Here is a 12,450-nt window from a genome sequence, read left to right as displayed (position 1 = left end):
TTGGGGATGTAATCATGATTGTTACTTGCTACATCTGGCAAATACAAGGGAAAATATAGTTCAAAGTCAAATGAATGGATGGTTTCCTTCAGAGCTCATGTGATTATTATGCAATGAAATGGAATTACAAGTTTAGACAGCCAGAAAAGATCATTGTCTCTGTAAGTATAAAACCTGTTGGTTTCTTAAATTACACCCCCCTGATCATTTTTCCACTGCCCCCAAAAATCTGTAACTATACAGGATTGTTTTATTTCATTCACTAAGTAAAATGGAAGTCTGTGGAGACAAATACTGTATATTACTGATGCAGCCAGATAGATTAAATAGACAATTACTTTGAGTTAGATCAGGGAAAACATTCAGTGCATTAATGAGCATCTGTCTATGTATGTATTATCCATGTGTTTCTTTGCTGATAAACTTCTGCAAGGATTAACATTGCCAAGAGAAAAATAAATGAACAATCAGCTGTGTAATTATAGTATTATATCTGTCTCTGGCGAGAGGTTTTTCATGTTTGCAATTAATAATAATACAAATTTAGTCTTGATAACATTTCCCTTCCTTCCACTTCCTTTCCACATCCTGGAGACCATGGGAATTAGGACATTTCAAGACAGGTACAACATAAACCTGCAATAATATATATATAAGATACAATGTAGTTTTTCCTTCATTGGCCAACACGCTTTCAATTACCACTTGTTTAATCTATCTACACGTTTCCTCTTCTACAGTTGCAAATGAAGCCTGGCCTTTGTTTAGTTATTGGCGTTCATAGATAGGCTGGGCTGAACCAAATGCAGTCCTAAGCTCTTGCTCACGACCTGAAGGTTGCGGATTGAATCCCTGTGTGGTTCAGCCGGCTCAGGGTTGACTCAGCCTTCCATTCTTCTGGGGTCTGTAAAATATTAGCTTGCTGGGGGTAAAAGATGACTGGGGAAGGCCATGGCAAACCAACCGGCAAAAACAGTCACAATATAATGTCACCCTAGTCAGGACTCGGTGCTTGCACCAGGCAACTTTACCTTTACCTAACTATTAGAGATGAGCGAGCACCAAAATGCTCGGGTGCTCGTTACTCGGGACAAAATTATCGCGATGTTCGAGGGTTCGTTTCGAGTAACGAACCCCATTGAAGTCAATGGGTGACTCGAGCATTTTTGTATATCGCCGATGCTTGCTAAGATTTCCATTTGTGAAAATCTGGGCAATTCAAGAAAGTGATGGGAACGACACAGCAACGGATAGGGCAGGCGAGGGGCTACATGTTGGGCTGCATCTCAAGTTCCCAGGTCCCACTATTAAGCCACAATAGCGGCAAGAGTGCCCCCCCCCCCTCCCAACAACTTTTACTTCTGAAAAGCCCTCATTAGCAATGCATACCTTAGCTAAGCACCACACTACCTCCAACAAAGCACAATCACTGCCTGCATGACACTCCGCTGCCACTTCTCCTGGGTTACATGCTGCCAACCCCCCCCCCCCCGCGCACGACCCAGTGTCCACAGCGCACACCAAAGTGTCCCTGCGCAGAAGCAATGAGAAATATAATCCTGTGCCACCGCCATCAGGAGCTGCACACGTGGGCATGGCAATGGGGAACCTATGTGCCACACACTATTCATTCTGTCAAGGTGTCTGCATGCCCCAGTCAGACCGAGGTTTTTTATAAATAGTCACAGGCAGGTACAACTCCGCAATGGGAATTCCGAGTGCGCCCACAGCATGGGTGGCTCACTGGAACCCACCGGCGGTACATAAATATATCCCATTGCAGTCCCCATCACAGCTGAGGTAACGTCCGATTAAATGCAGGTGGGCTTCGGCCCACACTGCATGCCCAAGTCAGACTGGGGTTCTTTAGAAGTAGACACATGCAGTTACAACTCCCTGTGGACCGACAGCATGGGTGGCTCCCTGGAACCCACCGGCGGTACATAAATATATCCCATTGCAGTGCCCAGCACAGCTGATGTAACGTCAGTAGAGATGAGCGAACGTATTCGTCCGAGCTTGATATTCGTGCGAATATTAGGGTGTTCGGGATGTTCGTTATTCGTAACGAACACCATGCGGTGTTCCAGTTACTTTCACTTCCTTCCCTGAGACGTTAGCGCGCTTTTCTGGCCAATTGAAAGACAGGGAAAGCATTACAACTTCCCCCTGTGACGTTCAAGCCCTATACCACCCCCCTGCTGTGAGTGGCTGGGAAGATCAGATGTCACCCGAATATAAAAGTCGGCCCCTCCCGCGGCTCGCCTCAGATGCCTTGTGAGTTAGATGAGGGACAGTGCTGCTGGTACCGGAGCTGCTGTAGGGAGAGAAATAGCAGTTAGTGTAGGCTTCAAGAACCCCAAAGGTCCTTATTAGGGCCAGTAATACCTGTGTGTTGGCTGCTGTTAGCAGTGCCTTTTTTTTTTTCTTCTCAAAATCGCCTCTGCAGAGCGTTGCACCCGGCATTAGGGACAGAAGTGTTGGATAGGCAGGGAGAGTGTTAGGAGTGAGTGTAGCCTTCAAGAACCTCAACGGTCCTTTCTAGGGCCATATTTAACCGTGTGCAGTACTGTGCTGGCTGCTGTTAGCTGTGCTGCATATTTTTTTTCTTCTCAAAATCGCCTCTGCAGAGCATTGCACCCTCCATTCATACTACAGGGAAAGAATTGTGTAGGCAGGGCCACAACACAGTTATTATTCATTGAATATACGCAGTGGGTCCTTTTGGTGTAAAAAAAGGGAAACGAAATCTATTTGTCCTGCCTCTGTCCGTCCTAAGGGCTGTGGACACGTGTGAGCTGCGTGTACAACGTTAAAAAATCAGACGCACCCAGCTACGGTTTACTCCTGGCTTCGCCATTTGCTTTCCTTAATTGGGAAAAAAATACCTGCTCTGCCAGAGTTAATAACTCTGCTACCCTCAAGTTCTGTGACACATTAGCAGGGACACAGCACAGTTATTAAACTTAGATTATTCATTCACTAGAGGCAGTGGGGCCTTTCGTTTTCAAAAAAGGGAAAAAATTATATTTGGCCTGCAGTCTTGCGCCAATTTATTTCCTGCCTGTGAAATCAAATCACTGGTAATACAGCATGCTGAGGGGTAGGGGTAGGCCTAGAGGACGTGGACGCGGCCAAGGACGCGGAGGGCCAAGTCAGGGTGTGGGCACAGGCCGAGCTCCTGATCCAGGTGTGTCGCAGCCGACTGCTGCGCGATTAGGAGAGAGGCACGTTTCTGGCGTCCCCACATTAATCGCCCAATTAATGGGTCCACGCGGGAGACGCTTATTAGAAAATGAGCAGTGTGAGCAGGTCCTGTCCTGGATGGCAGAAAGTGCTTCGAGCAACCTATCGTCCACCCGCAGTTCTGCGCCGTCCACTGCTGCAAATCAGAATCCTCTGTCTGCTGCTCCTCCTTCCTCCCAGCCTCCTCACTCCACTACAATGACACCTGCTCAGGAGCGGGAACACTCCCAGGAACTGTTCTCGGGCCCCTGCTTAGATTGGGTAGGAGTGGTTCCTCTCCCACCAGAGGAGTTTATCGTCACTGATGCCCAACCATTCGAAAGTTCCCGGGCTCCGGGGGAAGAGGCTGGGGACTTCCGCCAACTGTCTCAAGAAGTTTCTGTGGGTGAGGAGGACGATGACGATCAGACACAGTTGTCTTGCAGTGAGGTAGTAGTAAGGGCAGTAAGTCCAAGGGAGCAGCGCACAGAGGATTCGGAGGAAGAGCAGCAGGACGATGAGGTGACTGACCCCACCTGGTGTGCAACGCCTACTCAGGACAGGTCTTCAGAGGGGGAGGCAAGGGCATCAGCAGGGCAGGTTGCAAGAGGCAGTGCGGTGGCCAGGGGTAGAGGCAGGGCCAGACCGAATAATCCACCAACTGTTTCCCAAAGCGTACCCTCGCGCCATGCCAACCTGCAGAGGCCGAGGTGCTCTAAGGTCTGGCAGTTTTTCACAGAGACGCCTGACGACCGACGAACAGTGGTGTGCAACCTTTGTCGCGCAAAGCTCAGCCGGGGAGCCAACACCAACACCAACAGCCTCACCACCACCAGCATGCGCAGACAGATGATGGCCAAGCACCCCACAAGGTGGGACGAAGGCCGTTCACCGCCTCCGGTTTGCACCCCTGCCTCTCCCCCTGTGCCCCAACCTGCCACTGAGATGCAACCCCCCTCTCAGGACACGGGCACTACCGCCTCCTGGCCTGCACCCACACCCTCACCTCCGCTGTCCTCGGCCCCATCCACCAGTGTAGTTCAGCGCACCGTCCAGCCGTCGCTTGCGCAACTGTTGGAGCGCAAGCGCAAGTACGCCGCCACGCACCCGCACGCTCAGACGTTAACCGTCCGCATAGCAAAATTCATCAGCCTTGAGATGCTGCCGTATAGGGTTGTGGAAACGGAGTCCTTCAAAAGTATCATGGAGGCGGCGGCCCCGCGCTGCTCAGTTCCCAGTCGCCACTACTTTTCCCGATGTGCCGTCCCAGCCCTGCACGACCACGTCTCCCGCAACATTGTACGCGCCCTCACCAACGCGGTTACTGCCAAGGTCCACTTAACAACGGACACGTGGACAAGCACTGGCGGGCAGGGCCACTATATCTCCCTGACGGCACATTGGGTGAATTTAGTGGAGGCTGGGACAGAGTCAGAGCCTGGGACCGCTCACGTCCTACCCACCCCCAGAATTGCGGGCCCCAGCTCGGTGCTGGTATCTGCGGCGGTGTATGCTTCCTCCACTAAACCACCCTCCTCCTCCTCCTACGCAACCTCTGTCTCGCAATCAAGATGTGTTAGCAGCAGCATGTCGCCAGCAGTCGGTGTCGCGCGGTGTGGCAGCACAGCGGTGGGCAAGCGTCAGCAGGCCGTGCTGAAACTACTCAGCTTAGGAGATAAGAGGCACACGGCCCACGAACTGCTGCAGGGTCTGACACAGCAGACCGACCGCTGGCTTGCGCCGCTGAGCCTCCAACCGGGCATGGTCGTGTGTGACAACGGCCGTAACCTGGTGGCGGCTCTGCAGCTCGGCAGCCTCACGCACGTGCCATGCCTGGCCCACGTCTTTAATTTGGTGGTTCAGCGCTTTCTGAAAAGCTACCCACGCTTGTCAGACCTGCTCGTAAAGGCGCGCCGGCTCTGCGCACATTTCCGCAAGTCCCACACGGACGCTGCCACCCTGCGCACCCTGCAACATCGCTTTAAGCTGCCAGTGCACCGACTGCTGTGCGACGTGCCCACACGGTGGAACTCTACGCTCCACATGTTGGCCAGGCTCTATGAACAGCATAGAGCTATAGTCGAATTCCAACTCCAACATGGGCGGCGCAGTGGGAGTCAGCCTCCTCAATTCTTTACAGAAGAGTGGGCCTGGTTGGCAGACATCTGCCATGTCCTTGGTAATTTTGAGGAGTCTACCCAGGTGGTGAGCGGCGATGCTGCAATCATTAGCGTCACCATTTCTCTGCTATGCATCTTGAGAAATTCCCTGCAAAGCATAAAGGCAGCTGCTTTGCGCTCGGAAACGGGGGCGGTGGAAGACAGTATGTCGCTGGATAGTCAGAGCACCCTCCTGTCTATTTCTCAGCGCGTACAGGAGGAGGAGGAGGAGCATGAGGAGGATGAGGAGGAGGGGGAAGAGACAGCTTGGCCCGCTGCTGACGGTACACCGGCTGATTGCCTGTCATCCTTTCAGCGTGTATGGCCTGAGGAGGAGGAGGAGGATCCTGAAAGTGATCTTACTAGTGAAGACAGCCATGTGTTGCGTACAGGTACCCTGGCACACATGGCTGACTTCATGTTAGGATGCCTTTCTCGTGACCCTCGCGTTGCACGCATTCTGGCCACAACGGATTACTGGGTGTACACACTGCTCGACCCACGGTATAAGGAGAACCTGCCCACTCTCATTCCCGAAGAGGAAAGGGGTTCGAGAGTGATGCTATACCACAGGACCCTTGCGGACAAGCTGATGGTAAAATTCCCAGCCGACAGCGCTAGTGGCAGAAGGCGCAGTACCGAGGGCAAGGTAGCAGGGGAGGTGCGGAGATCGAGCAGCATGTACATCCCAGGCAGTGCAACAGTCTTTAAGGGCCTGGACAGCTTTATGGCTCCCCACCAAGACTGTGTCATTGCTCCCCAGTCAAGGCTGAGTCGGCGGGAGCACTGTAAAAGGATGGTGAGGGAGTACGTAGCCGATCGCACGACCGTCCTCCGTGACGCCTCTGCCACCTACAACTACTGGGTGTCGAAGCTGGACACGTGGCCTGAACTAGCGCTGTATGCCCTGGAGGTGCTTGCTTGTCCTGCGGCTAGCGTCTTGTCGGAGAGGGTGTTTAGTGCGGCTGGGGGAATCATCACAGATAAGCGTAGCCGCTTATCAACCGACAGTGCCGACAGGCTAACACTCATCAAGATGAACAAAGCCTGGATTTCGCCAGACTTCTCTTCTCCACCAGCGGATAGCAAGGATACGTAAGCAATACGTAGGCTGCACCCGCGGATGGAAGCTACGTTCTCTCTCACCATCCAAAACGGGGACATTTCTGCTTCATCAATCTGTGTCTAATATTCCTCCTCCTCCTCCTGCTCCTCCTCCTGAAACCTCACGTAATCACGCTGAACGGGCAATTTTTCTTAGGGCCACAAGGCTCACTCAAATAATTTTTCTGAACAATTTTTAAAAGTTTCAATGCGCTTAAAAGTGTTGGAACTGTAACTTGAACCAATTTTTCGTTACACTGGGCTGCCTCCAGGCCTAGTTACCACTTAAGCCACATTAACCAAAGCGATTAATGGGTTTCACCTGCCCTCTTGGCTGGCCATGGCCAATTTTTTGGATGTACATTAGTACTGTTGATACAGCAATTTTTGTGGGCACTCGCCTACAGTGTAATCAAATGAATTTTTAGCCCACCTGCATTACAGCTGACGTTACCTCAGCTGTGTTGGGCAATGCAATGGGATATTTCTATGTACCGCCGGTGGCTTCCTGGCACCCACCCATGCTGTAGGTGCACACGGAGTTTTTACTACATCTGTACACTTGAAAAGAACCCCAGTCAGACTGGGGCATGCAGTGTGGGCCGAAGCCCACCTGCATTAAGCACGACATTACTACCTCAGCTGTGTTGGGCAATGCAATGGGATATTTTTGTGTACCGCCGGTGGGTTCCAGGGAGCCACCCATGCTGTAGGTGCACACGGAGTTTTTACTACATCTGTACACTTGAAAAGAACCCCAGTCTGACTGGGGCATGCAGTGTGGGCCGAAGCCCACCTGCATTAAGCACGACATTACTACCTCAGCTGTGTTGGGCAATGCAATGGGATATTTTTGTGTACCGCCGGTGGGTTCCAGGGAGGCACCCATGCTGTGGGTCCACAGGGACTTCACAATAGGGAGTTGTACCTGCCTGTGTCTATGAATTAAAAACCGCGGTCTGACTGGGGCATGCAGACACCTTGACAGAATGAATAGTGTGTGGCACATAGGTTCCCCATTGCTATGCCCACGTGTACAGCTCCTGATGGCGGTGGCACAGGATTCTATTTCTCATTGCTTCTGTACAGCATTGTGGGCTATCGCCCCGCCACTTTTAAATAGGGTCGCTGCCTAGCCGTGCCAACCTCTGCAGTGTATGCCTGCGGTCCCTCGTCACGGCAGACGCACTTCTAAATAGACATGAGGGTGGTGTGGCATGAGGGCAGCTGAAGGCTGCGCAGGGACACTTTGGTGTGCGCTGTGGGGGGGAGGGGGGGCGGTTGGGCAGCATGTAACCCAGGAGAAGTGTCAGTGGAGTGTCATGCAGGCAGTGATTGAGCTTTGTTGGAGGTAGTGTGGTGCTTAGCAAAGGTATGCCATGCTAATGAGGGCTTTTCAGAAGTAAAAGTTGTTGGGAGGGGGGGGGGCACTCTTGCCGGTATTGTGGCTTAATAGTGGGACCTGTGAACTTGAGATGCAGCCCAACATGTAGCCCCTCGCCTGCCCTATCCGTTGCTGTGTCGTTCCCATCACTTTCTTGAATTGCCCAGATTTTCACACGTGAAAACCTTAGCGAGCATCGGCGAAATACAAAAATGCTCCGGTCGCCCATTGACTTCAATGGGGTTCGTTAATCGAAACGAACCCTCGAACATCGCGGGAAGTTCGTTTCGAATAACGAACACCCGAGCATTTTGGTGTTCGTTCATCTCTAAACGTCAGCTTTAATGCAGGTGGGCAAAAAATTAATTGGATTACACTGTAGGCGAGGGCCCCCAAAAATTGGTGTACCAACAGTACCAAAATTGCCCATGCCCAACCAAGAGGGCAGGTGAAACCCATTAATCGCTTTGGTTAATGTGGCTTAATTGGTAACTAGCCCTGGAGGCAGCCCAGTTAAAATAAAAATTGGTTCAGGTGAAAGTTTCAACGCTTTAATGAGCATTGAAACGTATAAAAATTGTTTACAAAAATTATATGACTGAGCCTTGTGGGCCTAAGAAAAATTGCCCGTTCGGCGTGATTACGTCAGCTTTCAGGAGGAGGAGCAGGAGGAGGAGGATGAATATTATACACAGATTGATGAAGCTAAAAGGTCTACGTTTTTGATGGTGATAGAGAACAATGCTTCCATCCGCGGGTGCAGCCTACGTATTGTTTAGGTATCGCTGCTGTCCGCTGGTGGAGAAGAGAAGTCTGGGGAAATCCAGGCTTTGTTCATCTTGATGAGTGTAAGCCTGTTGGCACTGTCGGTTGACAGGCGGGTACGCTTATCTGTGATGATTCCCCCAGCCGCACTAAACACCCTCTCTGACAAGACGCTAGCCGCAGGACAAGCAAGCACCTCCAGGGCATACAGAGCGAGTTCAGGCCACATGTCCAGCTTCGACACCCAGTAGTTGTAGGGGGCAGAGGCGTCACGGAGGACGGTCGTGCGATCGACTATGTACTCCCTCACCATCCTTTTACAGTGCTCCCGCCGACTCACCCTTGACTGGGGAGCGGTGACATAGTCTTGCTGGGGAGCCAGAAAGCTGTCAAAGGCCTTAGAGAGTGTTCCCCTGCCTGTGCTGTACATGCTGCCTGATCTCTGCGCCTCCCCTGCTACCTGGCCCTCGGAACTGGGCCTTCGGACACTAGCGCTGTCGGATGGGAATTTTACCATCTGTTTGTCCGCCAGGGTCCTGGTATAGCATCACTCTCGAACCCCTTTCCTCTTTGGGTATGAGAGTGGAAAGGTTCTCCTTATAGCGTGGGTCGAGCAGTGTGTACACCCAGTAATCCGTAGTGGCCAGAATGCGTGTAACACGAGGGTCACGAGAAAGGCATCCTAACATGAAGTCAGCCATGTGTGCCAGGGTACCTGTACGCAACACATGGCTGTCCGCACTAGGAAGATCACTTTCAGGATCCTCCTCCTCCTCAGGCCATACACGCTGAAAGGATGACAGGCAAGCAGCATGGGTACCCTCAGCAGTGGGCCAAGCTGTCTCTTCCCCCTCCTCCTCATGCTCCTCCCCCTCCTCCTCCTCCTCCTCAACGCGCTGAAATATAGACATGAGGGTGCTCTGACTATCCAGCGACATACTGTCTTCCCCCGCCTCCGTTTCCGAGCGCAAAGCGTCTGCCTTTATGCTTTGCAGGGAACTTCTCAAGAGGCATAGCAGAGGAATGGTGACGCTAATGATTGCAGCATCGCCGCTCACCATCTTGGTAGACTCCTCAAAGTTTCCAAGGACCTGGCAGATGTCTGCCAACCAGGCCCACTCTTCTGTAAAGAATTGAGGAGGCTGACTCCCACTGTGCCGCCCATGTTGAAGTTGGTATTCCACTATAGCTCTACGCTGCTCATAGAGCCTGGCCAACATGTGGAGCGTAGAGTTCCAACATGTGGGCACGTCGCACAGCAGTCGGTGCACTGGCAGATGAAACCAATGTTGCAGGGTGCGTAGGGTGGCAGCGTCCGTGTGGGACTTGCGGAAATGCGCGCAGAGCCGGCGCACCTTTCCGAGCAGGTCTGACAAGCGTGGGTAGCTTTTCAGAAAGCGCTGAACCACCAAATTAAAGACGTGGGCCAGGCATGGCACGTGCGTGAGGCTGCCGAGCTGCAGAGCCGCCACCAGGTTATGGCCGTTGTCACACACGACCAGCCCGGTTGGAGGCTCAGCGGCGCAAGCCAGCGGTCGGTCTGCTCTGTCAGACCCTGCAGCAGTTCATGGGCCGTGTGCCTCTTCTCTCCTAAGCTGAGTAGTTTCAGCACGGCCTGCTGACGCTTGCCTACCGCTGTGCTGCCACGACGCGCGACACCGACTGCTGGCGATGTGCTGCTGCTGACACATCTTGATTGCGAGACAGAGGTTGCGTAGGAGGAGGAGGAGGGTGGTTTAGTGGAGGAAGCATACACCGCCGCAGATACCAGCACCGAGCTGGGGCCCGCAATTCTGGGGGTGGGTAGGACGTGAGCGGTCCCAGGCTCTGACTCTGTCCCAGCCTCCACTAAATTCACCCAATGTGCCGTCAGGGAGATATAGTGGCCCTGCCCGCCAGTGCTTGTCCACGTGTCCGTTGTTAAGTGGACCTTGGCAGTAACCGCGTTGGTGAGGGCGCGTACAATGTTGCGGGAGACGTGGTCGTGCAGGGCTGGGACGGCACATCGGGAAAAGTAGTGGCGACTGGGAACTGAGCAGCGCGGGGCCGCCACCGCCATCATACCTTTGAAAGCCTCCGTTTCCACAACCCTATACGGCAGCATCTCCAGGCTGATAAATTTTGCTATGTGCACGTTTAACGCTTGAGCGTGCGGGTGCGTGGCGGCGTACTTGCGCTTGCGCTCCAACACTTCCGCTAGCGACGGCTGGACGCTGCGCTGACAGACATTGCTGGATGGGGCCGAGCACAGCGGAGGTGAGGGTGTGGGTGCAGGCCAGGAGACGGTAGTGCCTATGTCCTGAGAGGGGGGTTGGATCTCAGTGGCAGGTTGGGGCACAGGGGGAGAGGCAGCGGTGCAAACCGGAGGCGGTGAACGGCCTTCGTCCCACCTTGTGGGGTGCTTGGCCATCATATGTCTGCGCATGCTGGTGGTGGTGAGGCTGGTGGTGGTGGCTCCCCGGCTGATCTTGGCGCGACAAAGGTTGCACACCACTGTTCGTCGGTCATCTGCACTCTCAGTGAAAAACTGCCAGACCTTTGAGCACCTTGGCCTCTGCAGGGTGGCATGGCGCGAGGGGGCGCTTTGGGAAACAGTTGGTGGATTATTCTGTCTGGCCCTGCCTCTACCCCTGGCCACCACACTGCCTCTTCCAACCTGCCCTGCTGCTGCACTTGCCTCCCCCTCTGAAGACCTGTCCTCAGTAGGCTTAGCAAACCAGGTGGGGTCAGTCACCTCATCATCCTCCTGCTCTTCCTCCGAATCCTCTGTGCCCTCCCTCGGACTTACTCCAATTACTACTACCTGAGTGATAGACAACTGTGTCTCATCGTCATCGTCCTCCTCACCCACTGAAAGCTCTTGAGACAGTTGCCGGAAGTCCCCAGCCTCATTCCCCGGACCCCGGGAACTTTCCAAAGGTTGGGCATCGGTCACGACAAACTCCTCCGGTGGGAGAGGAACCATTGCTGGCCATTCTGGGCAGGGGCCCGGGAACAGTTCCTGTGAGTCTGCCTGCTCCTCGGAATGTGTCATTGTAATGGAGTGAGGAGGCTGGGAGGAAGGAGGAGCAGCAGCCAGAGGATTCAGAGTTGCAGCAGTGGACGGCGCAGAATTCTGGGTGGTCGATAGATTGCTGGATGCACTTTCTGCCATCCACGACAGGACCTGCTCACACTGCTCATTTTCTAATAAAGGTCTACCGCGTGGACCCATTAATTGTGAGATGAATGTGGGGACGCCGGAAACGTGCCTCTCTCCTAATCCCGCAGCAGTCGGCTGCGATACACCTGGATCAGGAGCTCGGCCTGTGCCCACACCCTGACTTGGGCCTCCGCGTCCTCGCCCGCGTCCACGTCCTCTAGGCCTACCCCTACCCCTCAGCATGGTGTATTACCAGTAGTGCAGAAACAGAACGCTGTAATTAAATGTGCCACTTATTGGCCTGTGGTTGGAGGCTGACTTCCCTTACGGAACGCACAGCAGAGCCAGGAAACAATTTTGCGCACGCCTGTAGTGAGACGTAGGTGCGTATGACTGAGCTAGTGGAATTCACAGCGCAGAAGCAGTCAAGTGGCCAAAGGCCAGTAGTAGGCCTTAAGAATTTTGCTTCTATTTTTTTAAAATGCTGAGCTGATACAGCAGACAGATACTGTAGGCAGAATATAATATTATGTATACTGCTTCCCTCTGGTGGGATGACAGCGCTGATGTAACAGAGACAGCAGATCCTGGAAACAATTGTGCGCAAGCCTGCTGTAACGCTTAGCTGCGTATTAATTAGGACTACTACCCCCAGCAGATAGATACTGTAG

The sequence above is a fragment of the Eleutherodactylus coqui genome, chromosome 2 (assembly GCF_035609145.1).
Source record: "Eleutherodactylus coqui strain aEleCoq1 chromosome 2, aEleCoq1.hap1, whole genome shotgun sequence".
Classification (NCBI taxonomy): domain Eukaryota; kingdom Metazoa; phylum Chordata; class Amphibia; order Anura; family Eleutherodactylidae; genus Eleutherodactylus; species Eleutherodactylus coqui.
This window is presented reverse-complemented; position numbering follows the sequence as displayed.